The sequence below is a fragment of the Nipponia nippon genome, unplaced genomic scaffold, assembly GCF_047370975.1.
Source record: "Nipponia nippon isolate SJK-2023a ecotype South Korea unplaced genomic scaffold, ASM4737097v1 scaffold_3, whole genome shotgun sequence".
Taxonomy (NCBI): Eukaryota; Metazoa; Chordata; class Aves; order Pelecaniformes; family Threskiornithidae; genus Nipponia; species Nipponia nippon.
In genome coordinates this window covers 99,607,184-99,630,608 of record NW_028262347.1, presented here as the reverse complement: position 1 = coordinate 99,630,608, position 23,425 = coordinate 99,607,184, and the positions used below count along the sequence as shown (strand labels likewise).

The 23,425-nt window shown below is 47.3% G+C and overlaps 1 protein-coding gene across 7 annotated transcripts in view; it reads left to right on the top strand.

Moving 5' to 3' along the window:
- The first annotated feature begins 2,380 nt into the window (after positions 1-2,380).
- ZMIZ1 (zinc finger MIZ-type containing 1) overlaps positions 2,381-23,425 on the top strand; it is a 364,625-nt gene continuing 343,580 nt past the window's right edge. For 6 of the 7 annotated variants that reach the window (XM_087765617.1, XM_087765610.1, XM_087765611.1 and 3 more), the window contains exon 1: positions 2,821-2,939. The gene's annotated coding sequence lies outside the window, so the exon portion shown is untranslated. Of the gene's footprint in view, positions 2,458-2,820; positions 2,940-23,425 lie in introns of those variants that run through there. The other variant, XM_087765607.1, reaches the window with a different exon arrangement.

Sequence of the window (23,425 nt, the reverse complement as noted above, 5' to 3'; positions counted from 1 at the left end):
ATCTTATATTTCTGTAAGATGGTTTAAAGCAATGAAACATCAAACCTGCTGCTTGACTTTGCCTGTGTCTAAGACAAGTTTTGACACCTTACCAAGCTAGTGCCTTAAAAAAAAGATACTAATTGCAAATTAATTGACTATTAACGTACGATGCAATGACACCCGTGTGATTATCAGGGAATGACTATAATGCTACATTGCCATTGCCGGTTACTTAAAAGGCTGGGTTTATTCGGCGCCTGTTTTCATCACGGACACGGAGGGCTGTGCAGGAGCGCGCTGACGGAGCAGCATCCCCGTCTCTGTCCTGGGCTGCGGGTTACAGCCGCCGGGGTTGGCGCCCAGCGAAAGGGGAGAGAGGAGGGGGTCGCTGTGGGAGCAGCGGAGGGTGGCACATTGGCCAAACGGGCTGGACGCGCTCGCGCTGGAGGTCCTCGCCCCGGGGCTGTGCCACTCGGTAACTACGTGGCCCCCGAGGGCCCAGACCTTTGAAGAAAATACTCCCTGGCCGGGTAACGGGGCCCCTATCTGCGACACCTGGAAGCGGGGCCTGCGTGTCCCGCACCTGCCTCTGGGCCTTAGGCCGAGGCGCCCGCCTCGCCGCGACCGCAGCCCGCCCCGCTCCCCGCGGGGCCGGAGGGCTCCCGCCCGGGCGGGCCCCGCGCCTCTCGGGCAGCCGAGGGAGCGTTTAGCGGCGGCGGAGGCCGGGCGGGGCCGGGCCGCGCAGGGCGCGGTGCGGGAGGGAGCCGTGACACGGCGAATGGGCGCCGCTCCCCGCCCGGGCGGGCGGTGTGGCGGGGGGGGGACGGGACGGCCGGTCGGTCGGTGCGCCCCCTCGGCTCCGCTCCCCTCGCCGGCGGCGGGGCCCCCGGCAGCGCCCCGGGGGCGGCCGGGCGCCTTTAAGGGGCGGCGGGCGCGCGGGGCGGGCTGGCTGGCAGCAGCATTGTTCCCTGACGTCACTGGCAGCCTGTGCGGCGGCGGCGGCTGCTCTCAAACTTGTCTTTGTTATTCGGCGCTCCCCGGCTGACGCCGCGGCCGCACGCAAAACGCGGAGCCGGAGCGGAGCGGCGGGAGGCGCCGGCCGCCACCGGCTGGCCGCCCCCGCGGGGGTGTGCGGGGCCGCGCTGCCCGCCCGCGGCTCCCCCCCGCCGCCGCCGCAGCGGGGGCCGGGCCGCCGCCTGGCTCGGGGCGGTGGCGGGGCGCAGCGCCGGGTGCCGCGGGGCTGCGGCTGGGCGGCGCGCCCGGGGGTCCCCCTGCGCCCCCCGAGGCGAGCGGGGGGCGGCCGGCAGGAGGGGGAGGAGCGGCAGGAAGAGTTGGGTTTGGTTTGGTTTTGTTGTTTTGTTTTGGGTTTTTTTTTTTTTTTCTGGGGAAGCCGCGAAGGCGTCAATGAGCGGGGCGGGGGGGCGCGGGGCGGGCGGTGCAGCCCCGCTCCACCGCCCCATGCAAATCGGTGCGTGCAGCCGGCGGGGGGGCGGGAGCGCCCCCGGGGAGGCCGGCGGCGAAAGCGGCATTAACGCGCGATTCCGGCGGCGCGCACTTAAAAAAAAAAAAAAATAAAAAAATGCTCCCCCCCCCCCCCCCCGCGTAATCCCACATCCCTTTAAAGTCCAGATCTTTCTCCTCCAACAACAAGACGAATGTGACCAGCGAGGAGCTGCACAGTGCTGTTTAAATTGCTTATCTTAATTGCATAATCTAACAAGCCCCGTTGGAGCAGGGATGAATATATTAGGCTTATTAACAACTCATCATAAAATATTGATTGTCCTGGAAGTGTTTTATCAAGGGGAAGAGAAGCCGAGGGAGATGTTTTTTAGCAGATTGGTGCTCGTCAGACAAGGACGGTTTCTTGTTATTTTCTCCCTGGAAATCGGCCTGGATTTCCTGGGGGGGGACCCCACGCCCCATTGTTAGCGCTGCGGGCGGCGGGGGTCCGGCCTCTGCCGCCCCGGGCCGCCCCCCGCCGGCGGGGCCGCCTCCCCGGCCCGCCCCGCCGGGCACCGCCGCCCGCCCGCCCGCCTGTGCCGGCTTCGCCCCGCTGGCGGGCGGGGACCCCCGGGAGGACCCCGCTCCTACCTGGGTGGCGGAGCTGCGGGCTCTGAAAATAACAGCGGCCCCGAGGGAGGCGGCGGTGGCAATAAATGGCGGGGGGGGGGGGGGGGTGTGTGAAGTGAAACACAGGGAGCAGCGGAATGTCTCGGCGTTCCCCTGTAATCCCCCTACCCGCCCGGCAGTTCCTCCCATCCCCGTAAAAATTCTCCCGTGGAAACGATACAGACGGAGGCAGCGCACGCTCCAGAGTGCGTTGGGTCCAGGGTGGTTTTCCCCTATTTAATAATACAAAAATACAGAAGGGAGGATAGGTATTCTCCTGCTTTCAGTTTCCAGAGTGGAAGGGTTCCTGAGTGCCTCGTATTCGGGAAGACTAAACCGAGAATCCCCGCCTTAAAATATACTGTAAGAAAATATTTGTGTTTTAACTCGTATCTAAGATTTTTAACTTTGTGTGATTGGGGAGGGGGTGCGGGGGGAGAGGGAAAGGGAGAGGGCGAAGGAAAGAACATCCCTGTAGGAGGCAGCTCCCTTTCAGATAGGAATCTGGGACAGATTTTGCCAGCAGCCACAAAGCATGGCCCTTTGGTAATAGAATAGCCAATGTAATTTGACACTTCAACTTGCTGTGCTCTCTGCTAGTTGATTCACTTACTCACCCACTAACATTGAGCTCCTTTTCACTGTCTGTGGGCAAGGGAAAAAAAGGGGGGGGGGGGGGAGAAAGAAAAAAGAAAGCGGGGGGGGGAAGGAAGAAAGGGGGGGAATAAACAAAATTATATATTTAAAAATACCCGAGTAGAGCTGCAAATCAGTTGGGGAGAGAGGATTTTGCCTGCCTTCTTCCTTATTATTTTGCTGCTGCAAGGCTGCTTTGCAATCTGTAGGTAAGTTTCGCGTCTATTTGCGCTCCCTGCGCGCACCTCCCCGTTCGCGGCCGGGCAGGGGTTGCGTCTCGGCGGAGCAGAAACAATGGAGCGACCACGCTGGGGAAATAGGTGTACGGGGGGGGGGGGGGGGGGGAGAAAAAAAAGAAACAACAAACCATATTTATTCTGCGAGGGGAGAAAATGCGCGGAGACTTCTTAAAGGGGCAGGCTGTCCCCGCCGCGGGAGCGGGGCGAGGGCGGGCGGGGAGCCGCGGAGCCGGGCCCGCCGGCGGGGAGGCGACACTGCTCGGGAAATGCCCTTCCCGGGCCGGCCGCGGGGCCGCGGGGGGACCCGGCCCGCCTCGAACTTGCGGCGGCCGCGACGCGAGGCGGGCGGGCGGGCGTCGGAGCCGCCGCAAAAACAAAGGGGGCTGCGGGGGCCGGGGCGGCGGCTGCCCCCGGCCGGGGCGAGCGCCCTCGGGGCGGGCGGGAGCCCCGCGGCGGGGCCGGGGCCGTGGCCGCGGGTCGCGTCGGGTCGGGTCGTGCCTGCCCGGCCGGCTGCCTCTGCCTGCCCGGCCGCGCGTCTTGGGTCTGGGAGACGCGTGGGGGAGCTTGCGCCTGTTCTGCGGGCCCCGGGCAGCTCGCCTGGGTGTAAATTCCTTGTGTCTGGGTTTTGAGAGCCAGTTGGGACCGGGGCCTCTCTCGCCGGGCAGGAGGAAGGAGCAGCCCCCCCGCTCCCCTCCCTCCCCCCGGTGCATCTGTCCAGGAAGCCGCCGGGGCGGAGGGGAGGGGGCGCGGGGGCAGGGGCCGGGGGGGCCCGGCCCGGCCTGGCCGCCGCTCGCCGGCCGCCCGCCCGCCCGCCTTTGTGCGAGGGGAGCGGGGGAAGCGCTTCCAGGGGCGGCTGGGGGAGCTGCTCGCGGGGAGAGGGGGAATGGCAGTCAGTTAAAAGACACTTCAGGAATGTAAACATAAAAATAGGAGCCATCCAGCCACGCTTTTATTCCCCCCGTGCCGCTCGGGATAGCGCTCGGGGCTGGCTCGGTAGCGGGGAAGGAGCGAGGCAGCCCGAGGCAGGGGGAGGAAGTTGTTACTATAATCGGGTTTTTAGACTGTAAACTTTGTTTTGCACGTGTAGAGTTTAATTTCGGTGCTACCTTGGAGGCTGTGATTAGGGGCACCGGCGTGGGCAGGCGTCTCGGGTTCTCTCCTCCGAGGGCAGCCCCCATTACCACATTTATTAAAGGTGAAATGTGCCCGGCGGTGGCTGCGTGACCCCCGCATCGCGGCGAAACGGCTTTTGTCTGGGGTTGTCGGGGTCCCGCTAAACAGTTAGGGCAGCTGCACAAATGGTTACAAATTGCAGCCATACAGGCAGCTTATCGAGACTGAAGCTAACTTACGGAACAGCTCTGCATTGCCGTCCGGTTGTGCGCGGTGTATATTTTTGTGCTTCAGTTAATAATCTGCAAACGGCTTAATGGCTCTGTAGTGCCAGAGGAATTGGTTTTCTCCATTTACTTCAGCAGGCCTGAGTGAAGCGGGTGTTCTGACTGCTTTTTTCAATGCATTCACATGAGAGAAGAGGATTTAACTTGGCAGCCTGAACAAATGCTCTATCAAAGGTTTCCTAAGAGACAGTAGGAGAGCGGGGGAGATGAATGACCTGGGGTAGTTTTAGGGTGCTACCTATGCAAGCTTTCTTTTAAATATGAAATGGCCATTTAGGACTCTGAATAAAACTGCGCGCATCAGAAAGGCGACAGGCTTAGAAAATTTAAAAGGGCAAAAGCCCATTAATGCTGTGGCAAAGCTTTGGCTCCCAGCTCTGGTTGAGTGGTTCCAACTGCCTTGAAGTGCCAAAGCTTTTAAGGAATCTTTAGCAACAGCTTCCCTCTAGCTGCAGTATGGACCTTGGCCTTGCACACTGGAAGGTTAATGGTGCAGCCTGTCCTCCAAGGCAGCAGGCGTAAGGGCACCAGGGGTAACCGAGAGGTGAAGCAAAACCGGGGCGGGGGGGGGGATGTGGAGAAAGAGCCCTGGGCTGGGATGCACGGCTAAAACCTCTTGCTGGGGGGAACGCGTTCACATCGTGATACTGCGGCCGTAATGTGGTGCGGTGGCAGAACTCTAACTCAAAAGTATTACCAGCACCAGCAGAAAAGTTTCACAGAGGAATATAGCAAAACTAAACACCGCTGACAGTCTTTGGGAGACTAAGGATCCTTCTAACAAACATAGCTGGTCTCGGATTCAAACCTCCACTTCCTTCTCTCGACTGGGGGAAATGTACTATGGCATCAATCTTCTCTTGGCGGGGCCTGGTGCAGGTCTGTGAATGCCAGAAGACTTGCTCTGACCTTTTTGTGTTCCAGTTGAGGATGTTGAAACACCAGCCATCAAACAAAAGACACATTGAAAGCAAGATCTGCAATGGAGCACGTGTGACTTTGAGGCTAGTTGAGTGCATTTGGTGGCTGTTTTCTTCGGAGTTTGGGGTGGGGGGGGAGGAGAAAGAAAAGGCCGCTTATTTTTAAGATGATGCTATGGAAAACATGACTGGAAATCCTCTAAATATCCCACAGTCAAGGACTTCTCTTTTTTTTATCTTTACTTTTTAAATGTCTTCTTTAAAATGTCTTGATTTCTACTTTTTTACATGGTGTATCTATAATTGCCAAATTACAAGAAGGCTATTTTTCCCCATGGGTGTGAGGAGGACCAGGGATTTTGCAGAATCTCCCACGTTAAAAAAAAAAAAAAAAAAAGCTTTTTAAAAAAAAAGCATCTTTAGGATTATGTTTTAAAACAATGAAAAATTTCCTGGGATTTAATTGACAGATTGTGATTTTATCTGCTCAAGATAACACTACCTCAAAAGGTGGCTGATTTAAAGATTATTCTGTAAATTGTAATTTAAATTTACTTTGGGCTTTCAGAATTTAAAAAGAACACCCTCGGGACCAGTCGATACAGGTATCTAACCTGCCAATGACACTCACATCAACATGGACAGATGCTTTTATTGTTTACATTGTTTACGGTCCACAGTACCTTAAACAAATGTTGATCATGATTAGAAACAATAATTGAGTCTGTGGCAAAGGATCAATGAGAACTTTGTTTCAGGAAAGAAGTGAGTTGCTGTGTATATATACAGAGAGTGTTTTGTGCTGTCTGAGATGAAATAAAACTGCGATCTTACTGTGGCGTACAATTCTGTTTGTAACATATTTTAAGAAACCCACAAGAGATAATTGATCAGTTTCTGCATCATCTGAAAGATTTGTCCTGATCAGCAGCGGTCACGAGGGGTGGAAAGGAGAGGAGGCTTTGTAGCACATTTCCATTCATAACTTTTCTTGGGAGTTGCTTGCCCTTTACCCCAGATCTCTTCCACTTTTATAGGCTCCAAAGGTTTTGTGTCGACAAAAAAAAAAAAAAAAAACAAAACCACAACCCACCAACAAACCCTCACAGATGGCAGTTACAACACTGATACTGTAGTTGGAGACAATGTTGGCTGTTTTTTTAGCAACTTGATGTTTGTACTAGCAGCCTGAAAAGCCTGGTTTCTCTCCTGAAAAAGAAGAAAAATAGATCCCAGAAAGGAAACAAAGTTGGAATTCCTTTTGCCTTCCACAGTGTTGTTGGTAGGCTTCAGGACACCAGGGATCCAGTTTTTTTCCAGTCGCACAGAAGATAATGTGACTATGAGAAATGGATGTAGTGGCTGGCCAGGAGCTGGTGGTGCCTGCCGTGCTGCTGTAACGACGTGGGTGATCGAACGCTGCGGAGGGAGAGAGCTGGGATTGTTATGGCTTTACCTGGGAAGCCTGTTTCTCATAAATAAGTAGGACTGCAGTTAATGCCTGTGGTAACAAATTCGACCACTATGCAATTGGCTGATTTGTTCACTCCTAGTTAGACCAATTTTTGTGAAATCCTATCCTGTATTACAGGAAAGCGGCAAGAATATTGCTGAAGAGTTTAGAGTTGGTTTATGCTTGTTCTTGTCAACTGACTGTTGTGGGATGAGGCACACAAACCCTCTTCATCCATTTAGGTGTGTTTTATGGGAAAGTGCAGTGAACAGTGCATCAATACAGACCACCACAGATGGGCACTGATATACCTCCTGCTAAGATATTGTATATTTTCCTTTTGCTGAATTTAGGCGTATGTAAGCTTTCCTGCTGATGATAAGTTGAAGCTGTCAGTGCTATTAGAAATCATTCCTGCTTTAAAATGGTATCTTTGGCTTAAAAACAAAAGATTTGTAAATTGAAATATTGCTTTGTCATATTGATTTTTTTTTTTTTCCCCTCCACTTCTCTTTCTATAAGCAAAAGCTTCTTAGGTAGCAATTTCCAATTTCTTTATTTCCATTGGGTTTCACATGATCATTAGCATTCAGCTTGGTTAATGTTACAATATCTTAAAGGTAGTATAGGCTGCAAGAGCAATGTCCAGGCAATGGGTTGTAATGGATCTCCACAGCTCGACTGTTGGAGGCAGTAGTGTATTATGAGAGTAGGAGATGGTCTTCCACTTGTTACCTGTTATTTTTGGTTCTAATAGTTTAAGATACACTGAAGTTTACATTGCCTACAAAGGTGAGGTTTGCCAGCTTCAGTACAGTTGCCTCTACCCTTCCCTTTATGGAGCAGGACAAATTTGTGTGGCTATTATGTATCTAGAAGGAAAAAGAAAGTTGTTCTTAGGCAGACAAAATTACTTTCCATCTAATTTCTCCCTCAAGCATCAAGAGAAATTAAGTTAGGGGATGACTTGTTCTTAAAAGAACCTGTCCTTCCACATAGGTGATCATTTGATCCAGGTCACCTATAGTTTCCTTCAGTTGCTTATACTTTTTAGACCTGTAGCAGAGGATAGAAGAAGTCATTTGTACTCCTATATTGAATCCTGGAACAGCCAAACACAATCCCTTCCAATGAGGAAGGGGTGATGGTTGATGCTTTTTAAAATAAGCTTTAGGATCTAATGAAATATCTAAGCTCAGAAAGAAACTTCTGTCCTTTCCACAGATAATTCAATAAATCGAGCCGTTTTGTATTTTGTCTAGTGTATTAGTATTGAGGTAGTCACATACAAGCTATTACGTTAACATTCCATTAAGATAAATGTGGGAAGCGTATCCCTTGGTTGGTAATCCAGCATTTGTTTTGACTCTGCAGAGCAGCTTTGAATTGATTCCCAAAGTGAAGCAAGAAGGCTACTGGCTCAATGCGGGGGGAGGGAGGAAAAGAAATCGCTCAAAACCCATTAATATGCACGATGCTACAAACCTGTGGAAATTTCATAAAACTGTGGATTTGGATTGCCTCTGCTGCTCGTTGTTTGTCTTCATAAGGAGTTTGTTATTTAATTTATTTTAATTTATTTTCTTTGTTTTGTTTGTTTTTTATTTTGTTTTTCGTGACAACATTTATACATCAGTGGATGGTGGAGAGCTGATTTATAAAACACGTCCTCATGCTGAGACATCCTTCTTGAGTCCTGTGAAACCTACCCAGGCGATCCTTTGGCTGCCTGATCCATAGGGAGTGGTGTTGTCTTCTCCCTGTAAAGACATATTCCAGTTTCTTCGCAGTCAGTATTGGCTGCGAGCACAGAGGGACTGTGGTTGCTGTAAGCTTTTTTTTTTCTTTTCTTTTCTTTTTTTTTTCTGGAGAAAAACAGCACCACTGTGGGTCTGACTTCAGAAAGGGGAACAGCTCTAACCTATAGATAATATGTATGTGTTGTCAAAGCTAGCATGAGAATGAAAGCCACAGACTTCATGCATCTGATAGCACCATGCAAAACCAGTATGGGAATTGTTTGTTGTCTTTATTCGGTTGTCTTCAAATCTTTCTTGTTCTGATGTTCTCAACTCTTTGTCTGGTAACTGGTAAACTCTTCTTGTGACTTACTTTAGTAGTCGTTTTGGTCAGGATAGCATTAACTAGAGAATACTAACTGGTTGATCCAATGCACAAATGTGGATAAACTCTGCTCCATTCATTTTGCAGCTCTTTGTACCTGTGAAATGTCATTTGCCGTCTTGGCTGATTAGCTAAAAATATCTATGTTTGAGGACTAAGAAAAAAAGCAATACGTTGACAACAAGTTTGTGTTGTCTTTTGGATTTTTTTTTTTTAAATTCCTCTGAGACTGCAGGGCTGCAAAGACTGACCAGCTGGCAAAGCGAATGGTATCCGTCTCTCGGAGATTTCTAGATAGTCTCATAACTAATCAGAGGGGTATATTTATTGGGGCTGCAGTGACATAGATATATGACAGAATAGTAGGGGCTTCAATTGGCCATTTAGTAGTAAAAACAGTTCCCTTGATGAATATCTGCTTGTTTCTTGGCTGTATTCCTGATTCCCTCTGAGAACAGCAGAGCCTTTTAGGCTGCCCTGAAATACACACCTCCTGTATCTCCATCAGTAAATTCTGAAGTGCAGGTTTCTCTTCCTCTCTTGTTTTTGAACACCCATTCCAAAACCAGATGAACTGATCGAATACAGGCTTATTGTGTAAATAAGGGCATCGTGGGGTGGGGGAGCAGTGCAGGGCAATGCTGAGGCTGACTTACTGCTGGGCACCTGGTGCGTGAGAGGGTGTGCTGGGTTGGCCCTGGCTGGGCACCCGGTGCCCACCAAAGCCGCTCTATCACTCCCCCTTCTCAGCTGGACAGGGGAGAGAAAATACAATGAAAAGCTCGCGGGTCCAGATAAGGACAGGGAGAGATCACTCGCCAGTTACCGTCATGGGCAAAACAGACTTGACTTGGGGAAATTAGTTTAATTTATTACCGAGCAAATCAGCGTAGGGTAATGAGAAATGGAAACTAAATCTTAAAACACCTTCCCCCCGTCCCTCCCTTCTTCCTGGGCTCAACTTCACTCCTGATTTCTCTCCCTCCTCCCAGCCCCTGTGGGGGACGGGGAATGGGGGTTGCGGTCAGTTCATCACACGTTGTCTCTGCCGCTCCTTCCTCCTCAGGGGAAGGGCTCCTCACACTCTTCCCCTGCTCCAGCGTGGGGTCCCTTCCATGGAAGACAGTCTTCCACGAGCTGCTCCAACGTGAGTCCTTCCCAGAGGCTGCATTTCTTCACGAACTGCTCCAGCATGGATCCCTCCCATGGGGCACAGTCCTTCAGGAACAGACTGCTCCAGCGTGGGTCCCCCATGGGGTCACAAGCCCTGCCAGCAACCCTGCCCCAGAGTGGGCTCCTCTGTCTCCACAGGGCCACAGGTCCTGCCAGGAGCCTGCTCCAGTGCAGTCTTCCCATGGGGTCACAGCCTCCTTCGGGCATCCCCCTGCTCCAGCATGGGGTCCTCCACGGGCTGCAGGTGGATATCTGCTCCACCGTTAACCTCCGTGGGCTGCAGGGGGACAGCCTGCCTCACCATGGGCTTCACCACGGGCTGCAGGGGAATCTCTGCTCCGGTGCCTGGAGCACCTCCTCCCCCTCCTTCTTCACTCACTGACCTTGGTGTCTGCAGAGCTATTCCTCTCTCCGGCTGCAATTGTGCAGTTTTTTTTTTCTGCCTTCTTAAATATGTTACCCTAGAGGTGCTGATGGGCTTGGCCTTGGCCAGCGGCGGGTCTGTTTTGGAGCCGGTTGGCACTAGCTCTATCAGAGATAGCGGAAGCTTCTAGCGGCTTCTCACAGAAGCCGCCCCTGTAGTCCCCCTGCTACCAAAACCTTGCCACGCAAACCCAATCCAGAGGGTTTGAAATTTGATTTCCCTGGAAAGTGCCTGGTCTCACACTGATACTGAGAAGGGGGGGTTTCCCTAGTCTGATCATGATTTCTACCTTGTCAAAGGTAGAAATTGTCTTAAGCTTGTAAGGTATTCTTACAACTTTAGCATATCACTGAAGCTCAGACCCTTCCCCTATGCTGTTCTCTTGAGCATGGTTGTTGTCCAGTGCCTGCCTGGTACATGGGCATCCTCCAGCTCGAAGGTTACCATCTGCTTTTGGTTATTTTAGAGGTGTGAGAGTGTGACGGGGGGAGAAAAATCCCACCACAAAAGAGCTGAGTGACGGTGAGGAAAGGCTCGTGTTTTCAGTTGCAGGACCCCCACCCCTCCAACTGCAGCCACTTCTCAAGGAAGCAAGAGAAACTTGCCAGCTCGCCGTCCTGCTGCCCCTGTGCCCAGTTCGAGCGGTACTTTTGTTCGTGCAGCCAAAGGTGGGATGCCCCCATAGATGGTTTGAAAATAAGAAATACCTTACATATCATTGCTTTAACATAAACCTTGGTCTTCCTTAGCATTGCACATATCTCTAAGATTTTGGCTGTTGTAAAAGACAAAAAAGCCTTATAAACAGGAAAATTTTCTTGGAGAATGTTTTTGCTTAAAATATGTTGCATAAATACAAGTTCCTGCAGCTAGAGTAGTTTGACAACAAGTGCTGCCACTTTTTTTTCATTTTAAAATTATAACATATTCATAGGTCACTGGAAGACCCATTTGGTTATCTCCTTCCCCCCAAAAAAAAGGCAGGAGAAAAGCTTTAAAAAGTGGTTTTAGAGACTCTGCTGACATTGAATTATCAGAAGAGCAGTTTGTTTATATATTTATCTATATATGAAAGAGAGAAGGGTTTATTATCCTGCAGGTTTGCAATGGGGAAGAAGAATGATGTGGTTGTCAGGCAGACTACCCAATCTCTTGGTGTCCTTCTTGTAAATTCTGTGTTTGTTTAATGCTCTTATAACCCTTTTCCTGGCAGTGGGATCACAGAAGTTAACTTGTTTAAAGCTAGTATACAGCTTATGTTGGCCTCCCTTACAGCAACCCAATGCTTCCCCCAAGCCTTTTCAAAGAAAGCTTTTCTGCCCTCCTCCACTTAGCACAGGTTGATGCACTTTACATTTGATTAAACAATTTTTTTTAAAGACTGGAATGCTTGTTCTAAAAAGATTCCAGGCCAGTGAACTGTCATCTTGCAAATGCTCTTGGGATCCTGACTCTTTGCATGTTCAGTTTGCTGTCCTTTGGGTGCTTTACAAAACTATGAAGTCCCACCTTGCCGCTGAGATACAGGTCCTCTCTCTATTTCAGAGAAAATCAAGACACTGAGTTGCAGTGGGCACATATGTGCAAATGTGGGTAGTGATTCACTGAAAATATGAACTCAACGTGTGTTGCGTTAGCCAGGCTGTTTCTCTGCAAACTAGTGTTGAACTTCATCCTGTTCACAAGCCTTTTCTTTCTTGCATCTGAGAGATGGGCTCTGATATGTCTCACCTGGTAAGACTTAAATCAGCTGTCAGTCCTTCTTCAAGAAATTTCTTGCAGGAACTATACATGAGTCTTTTCCTCTCCTCTCAAGTATGAGATTTCTCCCAAACTTTACATTGCTGTTGTAAAAAGTATTGGGTTGCAGTCCAGCTGGAGTTTGATACCATTAGACATGGGAGCCTGCTAGCTTTCCAACTGAATGCATAGCTTTGGCTTTTGGCACTGTAAAACTCTGACATCTCGCACATTAAAATCGTAACAGTATTATGTAAGGGGAAGTTATTTTAGGTCACTAGCAGAGCCTTCGAAGACTTGGGTACAGCAGCCTTGCGAGTTAAAACGTTTGGGCTCACGTCCTCTTCCCACAGCTTTTTGACGGTGTGAAGGGTGCGGGTGGTGTGTCCTTCCCGCTCATCTGCCCTCAGCTTTGCTCAGGCTGTGGCTCTGGCTCAGAACCTGCTTCTGCCACAGCAATTCGTGCTGCTGCGGGGACCCCTCGGGGAGGAAGGCTCAGCCTTCCTCAGCGCTGGCTTTCATCCTCCCTGCTGCTTTGGGATGGGACTGGAAGGAGAAGCTGAGGGGGCTCTGTGAGCCAGCTGCTCTGGGCTCCGTGGCAGCTCTGGAGGCAGCGACGGAGGGAAAGGAGTTGTGTGGGAAGGTGGATACCCAGAAGGGCTTCAAAACCCAGATAAACAAAGTCCCATCTCTGTAGCGGGCACCCGCTTGTTTACGTGTAACTCAGGAGTCGGTGTTTCAGTTGGCCTTGTTATTCTTTACCAAAGGACAAGTAAAACTATGACAGCAGCTGTTGGTGACCAGCAAGAGACAGAGTGCAGAATAAATCCGGGGGAACCTTTGAAATGTTTGTTAATACAAATACTTAATTCTGGTGTTTAACAAACATATAGCTTACACAGGAAAGATACCATACTCGGTCTTTTCTGAGCAGTGTACCATCAAGACCAAACCTTGCATAGCAAGCGATCCTCAGGTATGAATTACAAATAAAGAAAAAGCCATTCAGACCTTGTTTGTACTTCAGGAGGAATCAGCAACAGGACGCAAGATAAATATTTTAAAGCTTTCACGTGAAATTGCCATGTCCTCCAACATCTGCGTGGCAGGGAGTGCGGAGGTGGTGGGCACCGCTGCTGGTGGCACTGACTGCAGCAGTACAGGTTGGGAGAGCAGAAAGGCCCCCCCGAGGAGTAGACCAGATGGTGCCCGGTGCTGCACAGGCTTGAGCGAAGCCGTGGGTCTTTCTGCAAAGGCTTTGCCAGGGACAGTGCTGGATGGTTAGCAGTTCAGACCCGTTTTGATTAAAACGGGTTCTGAAAATATTTGCAATCATTTTTATTCTACCCTTGTTCATGGCAGGTTGTTCTTTGTAAAGTAAGGGGTTGACAGGTGCCTGGGAGATGTGGGATCTGCAGGGGAGAGGAGGAGGCGGCTGCTGGAGGGTTCAGAGCCTGGGTTTGAGCAATTGTTTGAGGGGAAGCAGATGGGCACCTTAAACTCAGGACTGTGCTTGTCTTATCCTTAAGCAAAATATCAAGGTTGTTTTCCCTCTACATACAAAAAATACGTGAAATTTAGGAGTCATCTGTTGAAGTTTCTTTTGTTAACTAATTGATATGTTGAGCATGCATTTTGAAGAGTTTGGTATGTTTCCTCTTAGCTAACCCAGAGCATAACTGCTCCCACTGAGCGGTGGTTAGTCCACTGGGTTTAGTGCACTGTCTTGCAGCCTTTGGATGTCTGGCTTCAGCGCTATGCTTGGCTGTGGTGGGACCTCACAAGCCCTATGTGACACTGGACTGGTACACCTAATATGGCTCTTGCATCTATTTGCCCTATAGCTGGAAGCACTAGACATACGCAGGTAAACATACTAACGAGCTGAAATGAGGAGTAAAGTAGTCGATAGTTGGGCCACTATTGTGTGGCACCCAGGCTCTGCCATGGTGACTGAGACGGAGTGATAGTTTCCTTATTGGCCACCATCTGTCTGCTCCTGGCTGGCACCTCTTGGCTGGCGCTCAGCCTTCCTTTGGGAGCAGGGACCCGCGCCGCCTCTGCGCAGCACCCAGCGCAGGGAGTCTCGGGTAAGGAAGGAGGAGAGGATGATGACTAGTAGGTTTCTGGTCACAGTTGCGTGATAGTTGTGTCATTAGATTTGTTTAATCACTTTAAAAAAATACAAAATAAAAATTATGTGACAGCGTTTTCACTGTAGCCTAAAAGGTTTTGCATACTAAATGCATGTATAAATTATTTATTCAATGCATGAACTTTTTGCAAAACCTTTTGTGAAAGTCTTGTACCAATCCCTATTTTTAGAATATTAGTGTTTTGAAAATTTCCATGAAACTTCTAATGTTTGTCAGTTTTATGCGTCACATGATTTGAAATTCAGATTTAAAACTTTGAATTTGGTCACCCAAAAAGAAAGAGCATGTCAGTGTAGAGTCTTAGTCCTTTGTCTGAAATTGCAGCTATGGCCCTCAATGCGTCTTTCTCAATAAAGAGAAATGTAAATCAAAAATACTTGTAATGTTGCCAGCATCTTGTCCTAGCAATATCCCAGCGTATTAAATCATAAAATGAAGAAACGTAGTACATATCTCCTGTCATATGAAAAATATATTTTTAAGTATATCTTTGCTCTATTCATGCTCCTCGGTGTTCATGAATTTATGCTTTATTTTGCTGTAGAAACTGGTAGCCAACTTTACCTGATAAACTGTTTATAGAAGAAACAAAAGACTGGGGAGTCAAGCTCCCCTTTTCACTGTTACACCCGACTTAAGGATAATGTGCAGGAAATGAAAGATGAATGCACATGCTAACCTCTCTTAAGGACTGCCTGGCTTCTTTGTTTAATAAGGCTAAAACCCCTAAAAGAAACACTGAGGAGGCAGGAATTCTCTGGCAGTTGATATATTTGTGTTTTTAACATAGAATATTTTTAGCCTGAGATACAAAAATACATACTTTTGTATCCAAAGAGACTGTTGTTTCCATTTATTTTAAAACCCTGGATGAGAAACAAGATGTTAGACCTATTATAATGCAACCCAGTAATTAACATATGCTGGCCTGCCGCTGCCAAGGCTTTCCTATGAGTAATGCAAGTTGCACAAGTAGAGGAGTCAGGTTGTTTGTCAGTGAAGAACCATACGTATACGCATGAGTGATCCGACCCTGAAGACATCATCCGAGGATAGGATGTGAATCTGTGTGTGAATCTAAGAGCAATTATATTTTAAATGTCGTCTTAGCTGTGTTAGGTTTGGGAAAAAAATACTTCCCCCCCCCCCCCCCCCCCCCCCAAAAATATTCTCTTGTCCAGTATAAAGAAAAATGGGATAATGATTGATGGAGGAAGTTTCAAGTTGTTGGCTGTATGGGGTTTTTGTGTGTGGTGGTTGGCGGGGGGGGGTTGCATCAGGTGAGTGCCGGGTAGTTGGATCCAACTTCTCCATTTGGACGGACCTTTCACAGCAGAGGAGTGGAGTGACTTAGTTAAACTGAAAATGTTTTCTCTATGATCAAAGCTAACATACGCAAAGCACATACTGTGTGTACTCTCTATAGGTATGTTACTTCCACCCAAATATATACATTCTGCAGTTACATATAGAAAGGGGGTTAAGGGGTAGAGTAAAAGCTGAAATAAAAAATAATTAAAAAAAAAAACAAACATAGGTGAGTTCAGCTTTTGCATGGTGGATTTTTTTTTTTTCCTGATGAGGTGTATATGACCAATTCAGATTTATTTTCCTAATAAATATTATGGGAAGACAAATGGTATATTGTGGATTTAAATGACTGAAATGCATCCTCAGAATGGTTTGAAGGTCATATGTTCTTGAAGTCTGAAATGTGCTCCAATTAGTGTTCTATTTAAAAGCAGATTTTTGTTTCTCAACCTGAAAGCAGGCTGTTGCACACCAACTAATGGTATAATGTGGGCTCGCAATTAGTGACTGCTCACTTCTGCACACTTCTCTCAATGTGACCCCATCATCTTGGTTGAAGGGACTAGAACGTGGAGAGATGATAGGATTAATCAATATCTGTATACATTGCAAGTGTTAACTTCCAAACACCAGAGGTTCTTCGGTACTTTATCACGATAGAGTAAAATGCATCATCATATTTTCCTTAGAGTGTTATGTGTTTAATTTGTAGTTTATATTTTGACACTATCTGTTCAGCTCTAAATAAAGTTTCACTATGACGGTGATGGCCTTCAGGCTACCTTTTGATTGTAAATTCACAACTGTTGTTTTTGCCTTGAGTGCCATTTTCAAGCTGTGCAGTGTGGATGGTATTGAAGAAAAGAACTTAAAATACAGAAAGTGGGTTTTGGTGCTTAGAGTACTGATTAGACTTATTTAAGATTGCTAGCCTTAAAATATTCGGCCACCAGAAGCCAGACCTATAGAATAATTTTAAATAATAATAAACTTGCATTCTTTTGCAAAATCTGCCTTTTGGGGCTTGCTTACAGTTCATATTTTCAAGTTTCCTCCTGAATCATAAGCACTAGAAACTCATTAAATAAACAGAGATGCTGTCATAATCAGTTGACTTAGGGAGTTGGATCTTTAGCGTACACATGAAAGTAGTATTAGGCTTAGCTCCAGGACTCCTTTTTTACTTTCTGTTGCACTTTCATGCCATGTTCGGTGGTGGTAGGTCCAACCTCCACCCGGAGGTTGTTTGCCACCCTCTCTCAAAGCAGGGTGGTGCAGTTGGTAGTCATGGTTAGTAACGCTGCTCGCCTGTTTTTCAAATCATCAAGCATCTTGTGGCTCCCCAAAAAGTTAAGTAAGGACTGCAGTGGGTCAGAACTTTTTGATTTGCAAATTTCTAATGTCTAGGAAACACACTGAGATCTTTTAGAAGTGGAATTATTGGATATAAAATCTGCTTCCCCCTCCACTGCCCTTATTCTAAAATGGGCAGATTCAGCAGGTTTTTAGGAGATGCTGGAAAACCTGGCTAGTCTAAGGGGAAAATAGCTGGCTGGGAAAAATACGTGGTGAGAAAGGTGTAGCTGGATTTATCACCTTATGAACATTTTGGCCATAGAAAGTGAGATTGCTGATTTTGTGTTAATATATTTATTGTGCATTCAAATACCTATCGGAAGGCTTTGTGATCTATGGGTACTATTTTTATCTTCGTTTACAAATCAGCAGGTGTTCACAGGCCTGTTGGACATCCATCCTTTTGAGGCATTTATGAGTAAACGTTTCTGGCTGTCATAATTTTGGTTGGTCAAGTCCACATTAATTGCTGCACTCTGTGCAGTTGTTCTAACATTTAAATATTGCCTGCGAGTAGGTTTGATTAAAATTACATCTCTAGGTGCACACTAAATACCTTTGATACCTCACCTACAAACAACTGTAGAATTGTTGGTGAGAATGACAGCTGCAGGCAATAAATGAGGACAGTAATAGAAGTCTCAGTGCTGGAGAGAGCATCATAAATCATGAGGCGAGAGCAGCGTGTGTGCTAACAAATCGGTGAGCAGCTGCAAACAGCATTTTCCAGGTAAGAATTATTGCGCTTGCTCCTGATAACTGCTCAGAAACCACCTCTTCCTTGTATGTGGGTGACTTCACCCCTGCCTGGGTAGTCACGGTGGTGTAAGCCATTGAGCTTTAGTATTTTGACTAGGAATGGTAAGTGTTTTGCATGGTGTAAGCTACATACTGTACGCTGGACCTGGGTTTTCATCCAAGGTGTATTCAAGTGCAAGTTTTCTCTTTCTGGGAGAAAAATCCCCATGCTCTTTGGAGCTGACGAGTTATTTTATTTAGTTTCCTCGGAGACTTTGGAGAAGTGTTCTTGACAGGTGGAGGGAACGGGCTGTATTTGGCTGGTTTTAAACTAGCTTGCTTTGTTAGCCCTTGCTGGGGGGAGTTGGGAGGAGGTGCATATGCTTCTTTAAAAAACAAATTTAAAAAAAAAAAAGCTGGAATTATGCTGTTTAAGTAAAGGAGATAACAATCTAGTCACCTAGAAAACAATCTTACTCTTCTACTGTGAGAGAAGTGAGAAGTCTTTTAATGAAATAATGATAGGAAACAGATGGCAAAGGGCTAGCAACTGAAATGTTTTTGAACACTAAAAAATAAGTGTCAAACACATGTCCCGTACTGTAATTATAGATAAAAGCATAGCATGACAGAATATGTTTTAAAAATGTTGAAGTCCTTTTATATAAAAATTCAACCTTAATCTCTTGGGTTTTGGTTAATTGACTTTAATCTTGATAAATTAAAGGCTTAGAAGTTCTGATGACCAGAAGTTACTGCTGCTTTCCTTATGTAAGTGAGTTTGAGACCAAGGCCCTCCTCCAGAAAGGTATTGCAGTTGGCAGACATCCATAGCTTTAATATGCGATCTTGGAAGACTACCTGTTTGAATTCATAGACTTTCAGTTTGTCTGTGACGGGAGAAGAGTTGCTAACAGATGTGAGCTTGCTGTGATTGCAGTGGGCAGGGCAGCTCGGGCGCAGGGAGCTGGGTGGCTGGCGGAGGTGCGAGGCCCCACCTGGCTCTCTGCCTTACGGGAGCACACAGGTTCAGGATGCAGGAGCCGTAACACGCACTGCCACTTCTTCTGCTACTGTAGATGTGATGGCAGTGAAGTATGCCTGGCAGTGGTGTCTTGTCCCTGCTGTAAAAGCTACTTGAGTATCTACGAGGAGTTGAGATGATGCTTTCAGTTTTGTTCTACCATGTTTATGGTTAGTCTTCCTCTGGTACTTTAAACTGTTTACTTAAATCATACAAATAAAACATTCCTAAGAAATGGTCCTTTAAACAGAATAATTTAAATATGGGATAATTATGGGTCCCAGTTTATACCCCCCCACCCCCCACTGGGCAGCAGGATCAGGTTACTGATTAAGAAAAGGCTTTTGGTTTTTTGAGATATTTTTAGTTTTCTTTTGTGTGGCTGTTTTTTTTTCTGTTGTTGTTTGTTTGGTTGTTTTTTTTTTTTGTTAAGGTTCATTTTCAGCTGAGTTAGCTATGATTGATACCACTGTCTGCATGACTGCCTGGTCTTTGCATCAATGAAGGCACCATTGGGAGCACCCCAGGCAGGCTGGTGGGAGGGCCAGGACCCTCCCCTTGGGCTCAGCTCCACCGCCTTCAGGCTGTGGCCCTTCCCCCAGGGTCTCCAGCCACCTCGCAGTTCCCCCAAACAACAGAGAGCATTTGCACACACCTCGGAACAGTACACCAGCCTGGTTTTCCAGGAATGCTTTTTTTTTCCTTCTATAGAATATTCTTCTGAAGTTGACAGGTGTCTGAGAGAAGTTATTTTTTTGTGTTTTTGATACTTATGTAACATACATAATATGTTCAAACACATGTTCATGTGTGTTTTTGTCTAAGTCCTGTTGAACCGAATACTTCTTTCCAGCCTCACTGGATTTAATACTGAAATTGCTGAAGGGTACCATTCATCGGCTGGTGGCATGGTGATTTTTAGAAAATAAGCCAGAGTACATGTAACTGCTCAGACTTTGCTGCTAGCAGCACAGGGCTTTGACTGCGTTGTCCCTGGTGTGGCCACGGTCCTGCCCTTTCCCCCATCCCCTTTGCTGACAGGAGCTGCAGAGGGAAGGTGTGTGGGTGTGCTGGGTCCCATCTGTGCCATTTGTCTCTTCCTTTGGAAGACGGTGAGAAGTGATGTGTCTCGGAGGTGGCACTGGCCATGCCACCGGCATGGGGTTGGTGGGCACTGGGAAAGGCAGGGTGACACAGGAGTGAGGAGCCATCGCTACGCCGGGGTGGGTGGCTTGAGTATTGGGCAGCATCTTTTATGGTTTTCCTCATTCGCTTCTCCTGGCCAGGAATAAACAATACCATTAATACTGTGGGAGCTGTACTATGATGCCCAGTATAAACATGCTAGCCTGTGAGAAAGATGGACAATCCCCATTTCCATCCCCAGGCTGTGGTTTCGCACTGTCAGGACTGCGTAAGCCTCTTGGTTCCCTGCTGCATGTTATTCCCACCCTTATGCTGCCTTAGCATCAGTGTTTGTGCAGGTGCATGATGAATCAGACTGGTGAACTGATGAAGATGAAAACAAAAAAACCTTTTGTGTTTCTGTATAGGTTCTTCCTTCTCACCCTCAGCCCCTTGGATCAGTTCCCCAGCCTGCTTCCCTGTGTGGCCATACAAGCACCACGCGGGCAGCAGCAGAGGACCGGGAAGCTGTGCTGCGTGGCAGGCGTGGAGGTGGGAAAAGAGTGCTTTAACTGGTGCTCCTGCCTGGGAAAGTCAGATGGATCCACAACCTCACAATTAGCAGAAAATAATAAACCCAGCTCGTAAATAGATTGGATCAAGTGATTAAAACCACAATACTTTAATTTGCATAAACTTGTTTTCCTATTAGTACCACAGCATCTGTTGCTGGGGGCAGGTAGATTCTCACTAAATTAACACATAAATTGCATGTAACCTTCTCTGCATCGAGCACCACTTGTTGTCTGTTAGTACAGCCCCTGGAACTGGTCAGGAGTCCTGAAAACAACCAACCAACCAAAGAGACCTTAACTCTTCATCAGGTGTATGAGCTTTGGAGGCTGGAGGCCTCTGTCATCTCCAGTGACACGACCTGGAGAAGTGAAGTGGTGCTGGAAGTGCTTAGTCTCCAGCTGTATCGTTGGCTCGCGGTTGAGGGTGCCAGGGAAGCGTGGCAGGGCCAGGGTTACCCACCACAGGGCAGTCCCCCAGCAGCTTTGTGCCTCCCCACGCCCGGCCAGGCTGTGTGGGAGTGTCCCTGTTCTGGTGCTGCCCTGGGGCTGGGATGGGTAGTTCGGGATTGCTGGAGAACCTGGGCCATTTAAAGTTTCTTTGTATCCCCTGCAAGGTGGGAGGTAATGTGTGAGCTGGCGCTGAAACCAGCTGTGGCATGTCCCACTGGTTAGTTCCTCCAGTTCCGACAAAGTCCCCCCTGCCATGTGGCTTTTAGAAATGTTTGCAGAAGGTGACTCTGGTTTCCAGAGACTGGAAGCCCTAATGTGAATCTTATGGGATATGTTGTTTTTTCCTTTTTTTGTGTGTGTGTGTGTATGTACGTACGTATGTACAAGCTACTTTTCAACTGAAATGGATTATTTCCTTTTCTGTCAAACCGGCTCATGGGAACTTTACACTGTACAGTCTGGCAGTAGGTAGCACTAAGCTTGAAACCTATCCTCCCCTACAGTTGGTGTGGCTAGAGGATACCTCTAGCACACCCATCCGTGGCGGAAAAAGCCGCCATGCGTTGTCATAAAGTGCACAGTAAGATCGAAGGCTAAAGCCTGGAAGCTCCTGTTTGCAGTGCTGAAGTATTCCCACTAGCATCTGCTCTTCCCACCCTTCCTGCAGGGAGCCAGCGGCTGGTGGGCGACCTCCTCTTGGTGCCCGTGCGGGGCAGGCGGTCCAGCGCGGGCGGCTCCTTTCCGGGAGCCGTGTCCTCTGCTGAGGCCAGTTGGCAGCAGCCCCTGGCTCTGTGCCTCTCCCGCTCCCTGCTCAATTTTTGCAGTTTTAGAACCTCGTTTGGGGGCTGAAGTGCCGCAGAAGGAGCTGTGCTGAAGTGGTGCCTTTTGCACGTTGTGTGGTGCCTGGCACGATGGGAGGCCTGGTTGGTGGCTGGATCTCCTGAGCACCATGATAATACAAATAACCCCTATTATTAAACTGTGTTGTCTAAATGCTAGTTGTTATTTTAAAGTATTTTTCTTTACGTTCTGTAAGAACCATGGCGTGCAGTGTTTCTTTGCTTTTTCTTTTTAGTGTTGTTCTATAGCTCCAAGTGTGGGGGCTTGAGCTGATGGATCAGCTCACAAGTGGCCGTATCACCTTGGGGACTGTAGAATAAGTTGCTCTGGCTGGCTTGTGGGTGTAGGTGAGTTACATCTGTGGGGGTGCCTTATGGTCTGAGGGAATTGCATGGCCTCCCCGATTATTTGGTGCATGTTAGTTATTAAAGGGTGTTCTCTCTCTTTATGCCTTACGCGAATGAGGTGCCACAGACCTGTGGAATAGAAATGCATAAAACAGTCATCTTCAGCTTTTGGAGAAAATTTCTCTGAATAAAGGCAAGTGATTATCTTAAACTGGCCAGTATTTGTGTGCATTTAACTGCAGACACTTTAAGCAATCTCAGTGAAGTATTCTGAAACATTCGTAATACCTGGAGTTAACAAGTACATGCACATACAGGTGGCCTGGGTCTAGGCTTTGTCCCTATGTTGTGAGCAGATCTTTGAGTAGATTGTTTGGGGTACAACACAGCATAAAGATTTTGATGAAGAAAATCAGGTTCAAATTGGAATACAGCTGATAACTTTGTATGCAGATATTCTGTACTGCCAACCTTTATTGTAAAAGAGCTTTTAATAGCTCCAATTACCTTTTTGATTTTTTTTAAATCAAAATTATTCTTAGACCCTCAGCAAAAAAATAAAATTACTTATAGTTGAAAACAAATTGTGAGTATCCTCATGTCTTGCCTTCATTTTCTGTCAAAACTTTGTTTTTATATAAAAAATGAATTCTTGAAAAATGCTTATTTTTATAAAGCAGCTGATTCTTGAAAATGCCTGAAACAGGCCCCTAGTCCATTAAGTGCAATACATGCTATTTCTGAAAATTTGATATTTTCAAATAATATGAAGTGAGGCATCCAGAAATCTCCAAATGCTTTGAAGTTTTTCAAGTTTATAGACCATTTCTAAAAATCAAGGACATAAATTCCATTTTTGCAGAGGTTTTGCTTTTTCCCTTCTTGATTAGTACCTTTAATTCTATTCCGAACAAATCACCATGCTGAAATCTTTCAATGTGTCAAGATATTAAGAGTAACACAGCATAAGCCTCTTCCATTAATATTCATTGTGATATTTTGTAACTTTATCTGTTGAGCAGCACTGATTGAATTTAGTGAAATTGTATTGTTTAAAATCCTTTTCATTAATATATTAAACTCTCGTAGCACATTATTGAAATCAGTTTGTATACAGACATTTGATTTTCCTCCTCTAGCCTTATCCAAGGCAAGAGATTGTTTGCATCCATTAATGTCATGTTAGGGAAATTTGGGCTAGAATTTGACGGGATGCTGGTAGCTGCAAGAACTGTACAGATTTCAGAAATTAATGGTGAGACTTCAGTGTATTGCAAAATAATAAAAAGTTACAGAACAT